Source organism: Miniopterus natalensis, chromosome 14, assembly GCF_054644295.1.
Source record: "Miniopterus natalensis isolate mMinNat1 chromosome 14, mMinNat1.hap1, whole genome shotgun sequence".
Taxonomy (NCBI): domain Eukaryota; kingdom Metazoa; phylum Chordata; class Mammalia; order Chiroptera; family Miniopteridae; genus Miniopterus; species Miniopterus natalensis.
This window is the reverse complement of record NC_142094.1, coordinates 44047286-44060284: the sequence shown is the minus strand read 5'-3', so window position 1 is coordinate 44060284 and position 12999 is coordinate 44047286. Positions and strand designations below refer to the sequence as shown.

The window sequence follows — 12999 nt, the reverse complement described above, 5'->3', positions numbered from 1 at the left end:
ACACAATGCAACACCTTACAACCATTACACACATTGCTATTGGTCTCTATTTCCTTGGCTAGAAAGACTTCCATGACATGATGCTGGGTGAAGAGAACATGCTAATATGTACAATATTGAATTAGTAAAATTGTCTAATTATTTTATGCACAGAGACATGTCTAAAAGGATGGTAACAAAATGTTAACAGTGGCTGTCTTAGGGGCAGGATTTAGATAACGTTTATTTTTATTTTTCAGTTATATAGTTATTTAAGTTATGAAGTAAAACAGGCTTATTATAAGAAATTCAAACAACAGACAAGTGTATAAAGTAAAAAATAAAACTTTTTTCACACCAGCCCATTTTTCAGATATAACCATTGTTAATGTCTGACAAGCATTCTTCAAGATTTTCTTGTTGTTTGCCTCGTTTATGTGCATTATGAGAGGATTATTAAGATGATAGTCACACAGCTTCAACTGCAATCTGCCAAGGATTACATGGTTTCATTAGCGATGTCTAAAGTCCAGATGCTTTTAGTAATAAAAGCAGATTTTTTTGAAACTTGAGTACAAAGCAGGCTTATTGGCATAATCTATAATTCGAACAATAAAATCTTACCTTGAAAAAAGAAAAGATTTTCTTGTAAGCATATATAATCAAATTCATATTTTTTCTTATTTTTTAAAGTAAAAACGCATACCCACACCTTGCTGTTGTTACTTGCTTTTTCCATGTTTTCACCATAGCTTAGACTTTTTTTAAACCATCTTTTTTTTTTTTTAACAGGAAAAACAAATTACTTTTGTTGGGGGGAATAAAAGGATATCAGGACAGAATGCAATGCATGTGTGATCTGAGTGGCCCAGTGAAGAGAGGCATAGGACAAAGGCTTCTAGTGTTGAGGTCACCATGCTGGTGGGGATCCAGACATGCCCAGCCAGCCCAGAAAGTTGGTAAGTACTTTGTTATCCCTAAATCCTCAAACCCAAAGAGGGACTGCCAGAGCTGAACCCAGAGCTCAGCGAGGCTGGGACAGGGTTGCAGCCTGAGCCAGAGATGCCTCCCTGCCCATACAGTACCCCAAGTATGCAGTTTCCACTGGGCCAAGCAGGCCAAGGCCAAGGAAGGCAACCCAACTGCTGTTTCGGAGGAGCCCTACAACCTGTCAGCAAAACCACCTCCCATTGCCCGGGCTTGCTGCAATCCCTCTTGGAGAGCACCTGAGTTCCTTTGTCCTTTCCTTTTCTGGTTCTAGCTGCATCTGTCATTCCTGGAACAGGGGCTCTATAAAGAGCCCCACTGCCAGGGGAGCCAGAGCAGAGCTGTGTCTGGCTTAGGGGAGCCATTCATTTCCCACTGAGAGCTATGAAGAATCAGAGCAAGAAAGCAGCACCCCTTGCACTGGCAGATCACGGCATGGTTTTCAAAGCTGCTCTAATAGCTGCACCAGAGAGCACACCTTGAGGTGTGATTTGTTCTGTGGTAATGGCCTGGGGCTGCTACTCAAGGCTCACTGTCCTGTCCTCTGGGAAGTTCTCTGAATAACTCAGTCATGGTTATTCTTTTGGTTTTTCTTTTGTAACAATAAAACCCATGTTCTGTATAGAAAAATTTTAAATGGCAGTAAACTATCAATACGAAAGCAATAATAACTCTAACTCCATTACCCTACAAGGGCCTCTGTGAATATCTTCATGTGTCACTTCCAGCCTTTTATGTGGAGGCATAATATTGTTAACAGTATTACGACTCAACTTTATACAGTGTTGTAATATGCTTCTCTTTTTTCTTTTAAGCCTGTTTCCTTTTTTCTGCATTATGCTTTTAAGTGACAACATAAATAATGTTAATTGCTTCCATGTATTATGCTACACTAGGGGCATTAAATATATTACTAGTAGATATTACTATTGCTCCATTTCATAGATGAAGTAGTAACCAAGTCTTGGAGATGTTTAGTTTTGACCCTGGGGCCCAACAGGTCCCCCACAGCCAAACTGAGATTTGAATTCAAGCAACCTGTCTCAAGCTTCTGAGACAGCAGTTGTCCAGCCGTCTTCACTGAACATTCTATCTTGAGCCATTTCAGGTTACCAAAGGGCTTTACCTCCTGCAGAGGGGCTGTGTCTATCTACCCCTAACTTTCCGGAGACTCAGCTAGGCTTGCACCACCCCCTGCAGGGAGCATTCCTGAAATGCAGGTGCTAGAGACAAAGGAGTCACTGAAAGAGGCAACCAATTATGACTCCACAGGGGGCCAGAGATGAGCAAACTAGCCTGAAGGTGAATTATTCTAGCTTAATGCCTGTATAGAATAGCCCCTTTCTACTAAAAAGCATTTCCTGCAATACTCCAAGTTGAGATACAGACCCATGGAAGCTAAAGAAATCTGCCTTAAATCAAGCAGCAGCTCAACAGGAGATGCATTCACCCTTCCTCCAAGAACAAACCTCTCCCAGTATGATCCCTCTATCTGGGCTAGGGCACAGGCTCCAGTTAAGGCAATTAATTCCCCAAGGCCTCTGGATATCTCACAGATTTAAAGATGGCCACCTCTGAACACAGGTAGTTATTCAGAAGTGGGAAATAGTCTCTAGGTCAGGGGTTGGCAGACTCTTTCACTAAAAGGCCAGATATCAAATATTTTAGGCCTTGAGGGCCATATAGTCTGTCATAACTACTCAAGGCTACTGTTGTAGCACAAAAGAAGCCACAGATAACATGTAATGTGCATGGCTATGTCCAACAAAATGTTATTTACAAAAACATCAAGATTTGGTCTGCAGGCTGTACTTTGTCAACCTCTGCTCTTAGGGTTGAAGTCTTCCCTAAAAACACCCAGATTTAGATACTGGCTAGACTCTAATTTACATGCAAACCACTTAGGGCATAAGCTCACTTCTGAGGGGTTGAGCTGTTCTTTTTCAGTGGAGTAGGAACACGATCTTTCAACTATTAACCTAAAATCTTGGGAGAGTGCAGAGAAATCAGGGATTGTTCTGCTTTATAGATGTGGTCAGTATTACTAACAGATGAAAGGAAAAATATTTTACAGATCCATAGCAACCAATAAAGAAGATAAATCAGGCTGAGGGAAAGAGAATGTCAAGAAAATCAAAAAGAGTATGAGGAAGAAAAATGATATTAATATACTCAGGCAGCTCCATTTGGCTTCAGTTAGCTGACTGGAGGAGCAATGGGCAGCTTATCCAAACCAGGAAACGAGAGAACTCGACAGCTCTCATTGGAATGATGGAGCATCTCCTTTTAGAAAACTTTACTTGAGGCAAAGATATTAAGGTCACATACACTTGGGACTAGAGAAAAAAGCCAGGTAAGCTGCTGATGAGAAGCTGCACTGCAGCCCAGCTGTAACTCACACCTCGGGATATGCCCTCAGCTCCTTACTCAGTCTCTCTGACTTCCCTCGCTCACCTGCTGAGCAGGGATGAGGAAGCGGACCCATCCCACCTCCTGGATTTGGAAAGAGAAGCCGGTGGTACGCTGTTGGAGGTATGGGGAGGCTAACGCCTCCAAGAGAGAAGAGGGGTCCCTCTCTAGACTAGAGAGCCTCAGGGGAGGCAGGTTGGGGGCAGAACTGTACAGAGTTATGGCCCCAAGGATCAGAATGACTAGAGAAAAATCTATGACTCTGATGGCTATGCTCCAAGTGCTTCAACAGCTCCAGCATCTTCTGGGGAAGAGCCAATCTTAAAATGCACACAGGAAAGTCTCAACAGCTCAAATCCAAGTACATCTTAATATATATATTTCTTTAAAGGTTTTACACTCCCCAATCTGGTCATTTCACCTTCCTCCTTAAAATGTTTTCACAGCTCTCCACTGCCCTCAGATTCAAGTCCAGACTCTTCATCAGGACTCTGAGTGCAAGTGCAAGACCCAGCACTTTCCCATGCCTGCTAGGCCTCCAGCTTTCCCGGAGCTCTTTCCTCTACCTCACCTCTCTCCAGCCACATGAGCCTTCTGCCAGTTCCTCATATTCCTCAAGCTCTTTCCCTCCTCAGGGGCCTCCACATGCTGTTCTCTCTGCCAAAAACATTCTTCTCTTTGCTTTCAGTCCTGTCCTTGCTCAACTCTACAATCCAAAAACAAGTCCACCACCTTATGCTTCTGGCACACCCTGATCTTTCCTTCTCAGTGATCTATGGAATCAAATATGTATTTGCCTGTGTTTTCAGTGTCTCTCTCCACTGCCTAGGGCAGGGATCAGGTCTATGTGACAGAGTTCTTGGCATGTAGCAGGCACTTAAATAAAAAATAAAACTAATGCAAAGAGCTCCTTCACACCAAGTTCTCTCTTCATTTAAAATGGATCCTTAGAGGCTCAGAGCATGCAAACCGATGCTGGATAGAGTGTCCGGAGGCTCACTCCTGACACTCGCCAGCTGCAGGCCACCACCTCTCCGAGCCTATTTCCTCATCTGAAAAGTGGCAAGGTTGAGGGTTCAATCCCTGGTCAGGGCACATACAAGAATCAACCAATGAATGCATAAATAAGTGGAACAACAAATCAGTGTTTCTCTCTCTCTCAAAAAAATAAATAATAAATAAATAAATAAAGGCCTCAACAGATAAAAACTGAAATGCATGTGTAATTTCACTTTAAAAAAGGTAGGAGGAGGCAAGACTCAAGAAAACTCCACAATTCATTGAGATCCTTTATATAAAACATGACCTGCTGTCAATATCTGGAAAAGTCTCTGACCTGAGGCAGTAGGCTGTGTCACTCACCACTTTCAACTTCAGAGACAGGCAGCCTGATGGATGGGTTCCTGTGCTAAATCTAAACTGTGCGAGACACTGTACAAGGGCTTCCTGTCTTTCCTGATGCCAAATGTATGCCATTTAACATGAATTGACCATCTCTCAGGCCAAGTAACCTAAGAAAGGAGACCAATTCTCAAGGACTCAGAGAGGACTTTGTTGCCATAATTTTATATAACAATCATTCTGTTTGTTGAAAACAATTATAACTTTTACTGAATGATTACAACAGTATTATTATAATAAATAAGCATTCATATGCAGTGGCTATTAATATGTAAAATGTTCATTTCCCTTACCCTAGATATCCTATTTTTGGAAATTTATTCCATAGTGCAAAGACACACATACAAGGATGCTCACTGCAGATTTGTGGTAGGGAAAAACTGGAAATCACCCAAATGCCCCAAACAGGAGACTGGTTAAATAAAGCATAATACATCTTAATAATAAAAAAGTGTATAGTTAGAAAAAACATATTGACATGGGAAGATGTCTAAAAGATATGAAGTAAAAAAAAAAAAAAGCTAGCTGAAAATCAGTATGAAAAGCATGGTCCATTTTTATAAAATATTAATTCTATATAGATAATTGCACTGAAAAGAAAATCTGGAAATAGAAACATTAGCCCTTTCCCAGTGAGGGAATGAATTATGAAGGTTTTTCACTTTTTGTGTCATATAGTTCAATGTTTCAGTTTTTATAGTGAGCAAGTATTTCTTTTATAAATGAGATAAGTAAAAAAATGTAAAATAAAATTTCTGTTCATGTTAGTCTGTCCGTACCACAGAGTTTAATCAGCCACCAGCTCTGATGGCTCAGAATGCTCATGAAGTGCCGCCCATCTCCCTTCTTGGGCCTGAATCACAAACTGAGCTGACTCAGCACATGTCATGAGGTTGCCATTAAACAGCAGCAAGCAAAGCCACTTGAATTTCCAGTGTCAGTTACAAGGTTGGGGGGCCATGTTTCTCCTAAAACTCTAGTGAAATTGCCTTGGAATTTGTGGTTAAGGCCTACCAATGGCAGACTGGAGAGCAGACAGCTTCTCTAGCAGAACTCTAAAGCACAGCTAAGAAATCAAGTCCTGCTGAGTTGGGGAATGGTTTCTTTCTAATGAAACCCAGAGAGTGGGGGCAGGGGAGCAGTCACTGGCAATCTGAGAAGAAAGAATAAACTGATCATAAAATTAAAAGGGAATGGGGAAATAAGAGAAACTGGCTTCAAGGTAGGAAGGAAAGAAGCTGGGTACCTACTGGTAAAGTCACTGATGTATTTACTGCAAAACTTTCCAAATGATTCATGCAGAGGCTGGATTTGGTTCTAAATCTGCTGTAGCAGGTGAAACAATGACAGCCACTCTGTCCTCATGACTGGAACATTCTCTTTCCGCATGACACTTTTGTACTGGCCTAGCTCCTGATCAATATGCAAGGATCCTCTGACTCCAGGTAGGGCTGGGGCTTCTTGGGTGGGAGTAGATACTGTTTTGCCCACCTGGTGATCATTCCCCTCCCTATTAACAGAATCCCAACTATTTTCCTCTGCCTTTTGTTGGCCATGACCTTCAGGGAACCAGGGCCTATCCCCAACCCTAGGAAATGAATACTGATAGTAAACCAACAAGGCTGTCTCACTTTCCTGACATAATTCTAACCAATGAGATGCAAGGGGAGATCAATGAGGGCAGTTCTGTGGAGTTTTGTGGGTTTTTTAAAATTTTTATTTACTGCTTTGGGGGGGGAGATTTGTTGTTCCACATATTTATACATTCATTGGTTGATTCTTATATGTGCCCTGACTAGGGATCGAACCCATAACCTTGGCATATCAGGATGATGCTCTAACCAACTGAGCTATCTAGCCAGGGCCTCTGTGGAGGTTTTGATTGGTCTTTAAAAGAGACAAAGTACAGTGTCTCTTTTACTGCTGGTAGACTGTCAAGTGTGATCCCAGAATACTATGGATTATGGCAGTCATCTTTGGAATATGAGGGAACCACTTTAAAAAGACAGTTTAAAAAGACAAGCCAAAATGCTGAGGAAGGCAGAGCAGGAAGTTAGAAAGAACTCAGGTCCTTAACAACATTATTGAACAGATGACAACCAACTCTGGAACTGTCCCACCTCCAGATGATTTGCTATGTAAGATAAGTGTCCTTACTGTTAGGCCATTTTAGTCAGGGTATTCTGTTACTTGGGGGTCAAAACCATCTCAGCATATACAAGACAGAACAAAAGATGCCTGCTGTCTATGCAATCTCTAATAATTCAACTTCCAAGCATAACTGCACAGCTGGATTACTGAAGCATTAGATTCCCCTTGGGCCCTGTGAGAGCAACTGATTTTGCCTACCCAGCACCATACCTGTTCTTTTTCTGCCAGTAGTTACCCTTTGCTTGAGAGGACTTCTCTCCTATTCCATGTGGTTAGAAGTGAGGAGTGGGGGAGAACTTTAAACATGCATCCTGGTGCTCCATCTGGACTGTCACCACCAACCGGGGTGGTCACATGATCCAGGCAGAACTAATCTGAGTCCTTCCCCAGGATTAATGTAGGAATGTTGGAAGAAGAAGCCTTCTGCCTGCTGGGACTACAAAATGAGAGAACCAGAAACTCTGACTGGGGGCGTTCATCCTTCCTGGCACATGGGGAGAGTCAGGCTAAAGTTCATGACCAAGCACATAAGTCAGAGCTCCGAGGACACGGTTTGAACACATAGATCAAGCCATGCCTGAAATCCTGCACATCCCAGTTACCTGAGCCAAAAAAGTCTTATTAAGGTAGTTTGAGTTAGGTTTCTGTCACTTTCTTATAACGAGAAGCGTCTCAACTAAAATAAATACTACCCTGCCCCGCCCCACCTCTTGAACCCTTCACCTTCTCTGGACATCTATCTTTCCCAGGCCTCTCTCATTCCCACTTCCTTTTGTCTGCAGCCAGCTTCCCACCTCTGAGCAAAGCAACCAAAAGTTATCTGTCTTCTGGCAGGTTGGGCTAAGTTATAGGACCCTTCTGAGTCATTCCTCAGAGCAGCCTTCAAAGGCAGCCTCACAAAGGCCCACAGCTGGGTCTGGGCATCCCACCTCCCACCCCCACCCCCAGAGTCTCATGGTCCTCTTTCCCTTGCCTACCACTTCCCTGATGCTATTTCTGAGTCTGGATGATAAAGCTGCAGATGCCTTTTAGATCTGGAAAAGCAGGTCTAAGCATTCCACTTACTTGATAACAATGCTCAGCATGTTCTCACATGCAAAGGGGTAGGGTGCACCACATAAAAAAACTGAGTTGAAGGTGGACAGCACAAATGAGGCAAGACCATCAAACAGAACTACACTGCTAGTTACATATGTAGGTATATCTACGTACACATCAAACATAAAATACATGTTCTGTATAACATCTGTGCAAATCTTGTAGACTGTAACCAATCAGGGGGCAGACCAATGCCTACACGTCACAAGGGAGGTTCTGTGCAGCATCAGGGGTGTGCCCTGCTCCGAGAAAACCTGAAACGCCTAAGCCCAGTCTTACAAAACAGTTACAAGGGGCAAATATTCACACTATATAAAGATTCTTCACCTTATAAAAGGATTTACTACAAGGTCCCACTAAATTGCCTCAGCTACACTGTGTTTAGAATAGGATTTGATTTGTATAAGGCTTACAGGCACTGTCAACTACATAAATCAAGGAGCCACAGTTGAACTGAATTTGTTGTTGTGTAACGTGATGAACAAAACAAGATAATCTTATTTGTATCGCTATTATTGATTTTCTGTGTGAGATAAAGAGAGTACCAAATGTCATCGTATCAGTTGAGGCAGGCATCTGATTCAGGGACAAGCAAGACATTTCCTTCCTAACAGGGTTTTACTGTTTAAATGGGGTATTGTTACTGCAAAAAAAAAAAAAAAAGACCTAAGTACCCACCTTCTTGATCCATACTAAAGTTTTACTTATTTAAAATATATCTTTATTGATTTCAGAGAGAGGAAAGGAGAGGGGGAGAGAGAGACAGAAACATCAATGATGAGAGAGCCACTGATCGAGCCCACAATCCGGGCATGTGCCCTGACCGGGAACCGAACCCCGATCGCCTGGATCCTAGGTCGACGCTCAACCGCTGAGCCATGCCCGGCCAGGCCATACTAGAGTTTTAAAAGACTGAATAGTAATAATAATTGCAGGTAGTAGTATATAGTTCTTACTACGTAACTGTTCTAAATTTTTGACAGGTATTAACTCATCTTATCCTTTCAATAACTTCACCTATAGCTATTATCTCTGCTTTGTAGATAAGTAAATGGGTTACACTGCCCAAGGTCAGGAGGTGGCCACTGACGGAGCTGAGATAAAAATGCAAGCAGTCTGAATCCGGGGCCCTGCTCTTAACCATCATACTACGCTGCTCCCCTGATTTTGCAGTCACATGCAGGATAGCAAACAGCATAGCGAGAGGTGTGAAAATGGATGCTTCTTAGCCTACCGCCAACAAGTTCAGGCACGTGGTGCTGAGGACCTGTACTCGGCAGTAAAATAGAAAAAAAGAAGGAATGGTGATTAAAAAGGAGGCACAAGGGAGGTTTCTGGAGAACTAGCCTGTTTCTTGATTTGGGTACTGGTTATATGAGTGTGTTTGGTTTGTGAAAACTCATCAAGCTGTATTTTTTAATATATATATATTTTCATGAATAAGTAGTTTAAAAATGGAAGGATGGTTTTAAGAGGATTTTGGTAATATTATGAATGCCTTTTGCCCTTCTCTATTTTCCAAACGTTCCAGAATAGCCGAGCTAGGCATCATGGAGCTAGAAGCCATGCTAACCAGTGCAATCACCCATATGGATGATTCTCAAATCTCACCTTCTAGCCTCAGACATGCAGCAGTCCAGACATCAGCTGAGCGACTGGCATCATGGGTAAGAGAGTGGCATTAAGAGCTACACTGTCTGGGCTCAAATTTTGCCTTTGCACCTACTAGATGCGTCATCTTGAATATGCTATTTCACCTCTCTGTATTATCTTGCTTCCTACAACTGTAAAGCTGGTATAAACTGTGCCTAACTCCCATGGCTTTATTGCATATCAAATAAGCACTTACAACTGTGCCTAGCATGTAGAACACTACTAAATATTAGCTCCTGTCTTCACCATTTAGGCCCACAGCCATAGTCTCCTATCTCACATCAGCTGTTATATACTTTTCTTTATCATTTCCCTATTATTGAGCTAATTTATTAGTATTCCCTCCCTGCCATGTTCCAAAAAGAATTTAAGGTAGATTTTTTTTAGCTATTATTTAAGTAGTACAATCATATTAGAGAAAACGTGGAACACAGAAAATCAAGTATTATGTTTTTAGGAGTATAGTCATTCTGCCACTGCTGTGAAATGCTTGAAGTGATCTACAGGCACAAACCATAGCTGCAACATTAGAGTCACCATAAAAGGGCCACTGGTGAAGAAGAGAAGACAGAACACACATCAGTCACAGAACAGCCACAACTTTTCATTCTGAAAATTTGGAAGGTTAGAAGGACAGTACAATATGCTCTTCACCTAGATCCACCAGCTGTTAACGTTTTACCACATTTGCTCTCTCTTCTCTCTCTCTCCACACACAGATACTTTATTTTGCTGAATTGTTAGAAAATTAAGTTGCAGCCCTGGCCAGGCAGCTCAGTTGGTCAGAATATTATTCTAATATGCCAAGGTAGCAGGTTCAATTCCTGGTCAGGGCACATTCAAGGATCAACCAATGAATGCATAAATAAGTGGAACAACAAATCGATGTTTCTTTCTCTCCCTAAAATCAATGGATTAAGAAAAAAAAAAATTTTTTTTAAAAGGAAGACTCAAAGGAGCCTAGAAAAGTTTTTTATTTATTTTTTTCAAAGTAAGTTGCAGACATCATGTCACTGTACTTATAAATACTTCAGCTTTTATCTCCTAAGAACAAGGACATTAACCATAATACTGTATGTATCATACCCAAGGAATTTCACAGCTGCACAATACAATTATCTAACACAGTCTATATATTTTTCCAATTGCCCTAAAAATGATCTTATTTTTTCAATTTAGGATCTAATCAAGGATCATAAGTGCATTTAAACTGTCATGTTTCCTTTAATTTAGGACAGCCCCCACCCCTTGCCTTTTTATATCTTTCATAGCACTGACATTTTCTGAAGAGTCTAGACAGTTGTCTTATAAAATGTCCCACAATCTGGATTTGTCTATTTGCTCAGGATTCAATTTGGGTGCAACATTTTTGGAAAAGTGCTACATAGTTGATATTTTATACTTTACACCACAACACACTAAGTAGTACCAAATAATAATTTGTTCCATTATTGGTGTTGCTACATTTGATCATTGCGCTAAAGTGATGTCCACCCAAATCTTTTCATTGTAATGGGATTATTTTTCTCTCTGTAATAAATAAGTAATCTGTAGAGGGATCTTTTGAGTCCTTGTGAATGAATATCTTGTTCCCCAACCATCTTTTTATCCAATGGTTATAGCATCTGTTGATAACCTGCCTGAATCAACGATCACATTAGTATTACAAAATGGTCACTGGTGATGTTTACGGTGTGGGTGAAATGAACCCTTGCAAATCAAATCCCTTTTTTTTCACTCACCTACCTTATTATTTCATAACTATAATATCAGAACTATTTCGGAAGTTCATCTGCTGGACTCTGCCTGACAGTGATGCACAACACCCACCTGTCTTCCATTTCTCTGATCTCTATCCACCTGAGCAAGTACATTAAGTAGAAACAAACGTATAAATACACTGGATTAAGCAGTGGGCAAGGAGATACCTGTCTATACAAGCAAGGGGTTGCCTAATCTTTAGAGCCCCCTTTCCTATAGCAGATTAAATTCCACACCAAGAAAAATCTATTTTTCCAAAGATAGTTCTATATCAAAGTCAGTTTAGGCCTCCAAAGAATGGAGAGAAGAGACACAAAGTGTTCGGGCAATAGATTCTTGGCACAATTTTAAGAGTCTTCAAACCATACTAGGGTAATAGCAAATCACATACACCAGCTGCTCCAGGCAGCCTGCTTCCCTGACCCTGTGAAGGTTACTTCTTCTTGGTCAACAGTTCTTTAAGCCCAAACACCATCCCCAGACCAGCTGCATTAGAATCTCCTAAGAAATTGTTTAAGAAACAGATGCCATAGTCCCACCTCTGATCAACTGAATCAGAGCCCTGTGGAAGACTTTGGGAATAAGTGTGTTGATAAGCTTCTCAGGGGATCTCATGAGCAGCAAGGTTTGGGACTCTTGCTTAGAGAAGACCCACTGTAGCCTCCACAATGGGACTATCCCATAGTACACACAATGGTAGATGATAGTATCAGTCCCCTTATGTGACAGCTACCCTGCCAACAACTGACTCCTAGGAGTCTGGAATGAGCAGAGGAGTTCAACCCAGAGGCTCTATTGCACCCTAATTTATAACCTACTAGAGGCTGGAAAAAAAAAAGTCACTGTTCTTAAGAGAAGCTACCAGATTTATGGTTCTCCAAATTTAGTCTCTACCAGAAGCATCTGGGAATATCACCCCCATCTGAGCCAGTGGTCTCCTATGGGGCCCAGGAATGTGTGTTTGCAACAAATCTCTAGGTGCTTCTGATGCAGGGGTTCTAAGGACCACATTTTGAGGGCCCCTGGCCTTGATGCTGCTCTGCCCTTATCTATAAGCAAAGAGCAAAAGACCTGAATAAAGTGTCTGGGCATATATTTGAGGCTACTTACCAAACCCAAGAAGCAAAATCTGAGGTGATATGGGAAATGTTTCTGAGCAATTAGCCACACAGAAACATTCAGATGATATGAAACCCTCCATAAAAGGTACTAAATTTCACTCCAACATTTCATGCCACTGGAGGACTATAAGCAGGCTGAGACAAGAGTGGGAGACCAAGGTTCCCAGCACGAAGTCCCACCTCAGGTTCCACATTAGCAGTCTCCAAAGGGGCAACAGGAGCATAGGATCATCCCCTGGAAGGCACTTGAATCAAACAATCTTTCTGACTATTAAGGTCCTACCTGATTCCAGCTTCCCCTTCACACAGTGAGAGAGCAAGCTCCTGGCAATTCCTTCTCTCTCTCTGCCTCATCCTCTACTGTTAACCCAATCCTTAGTCAAGATTAACGTGTGCTTGTGGCCCCAGAAACAGAGATGGTTTAGGCCACTGACAGGAG

At 41.7% G+C, this 12999-nt stretch overlaps 1 protein-coding gene across 2 annotated transcripts in view; it reads right to left on the bottom strand.

Moving 5' to 3' along the window:
• The window catches only part of SUFU (SUFU negative regulator of hedgehog signaling), an 88093-nt gene that overhangs the window by 50985 nt on the left and 24109 nt on the right, over positions 1–12999 (bottom strand). The gene's annotated exons all lie outside the window — the stretch shown is intronic.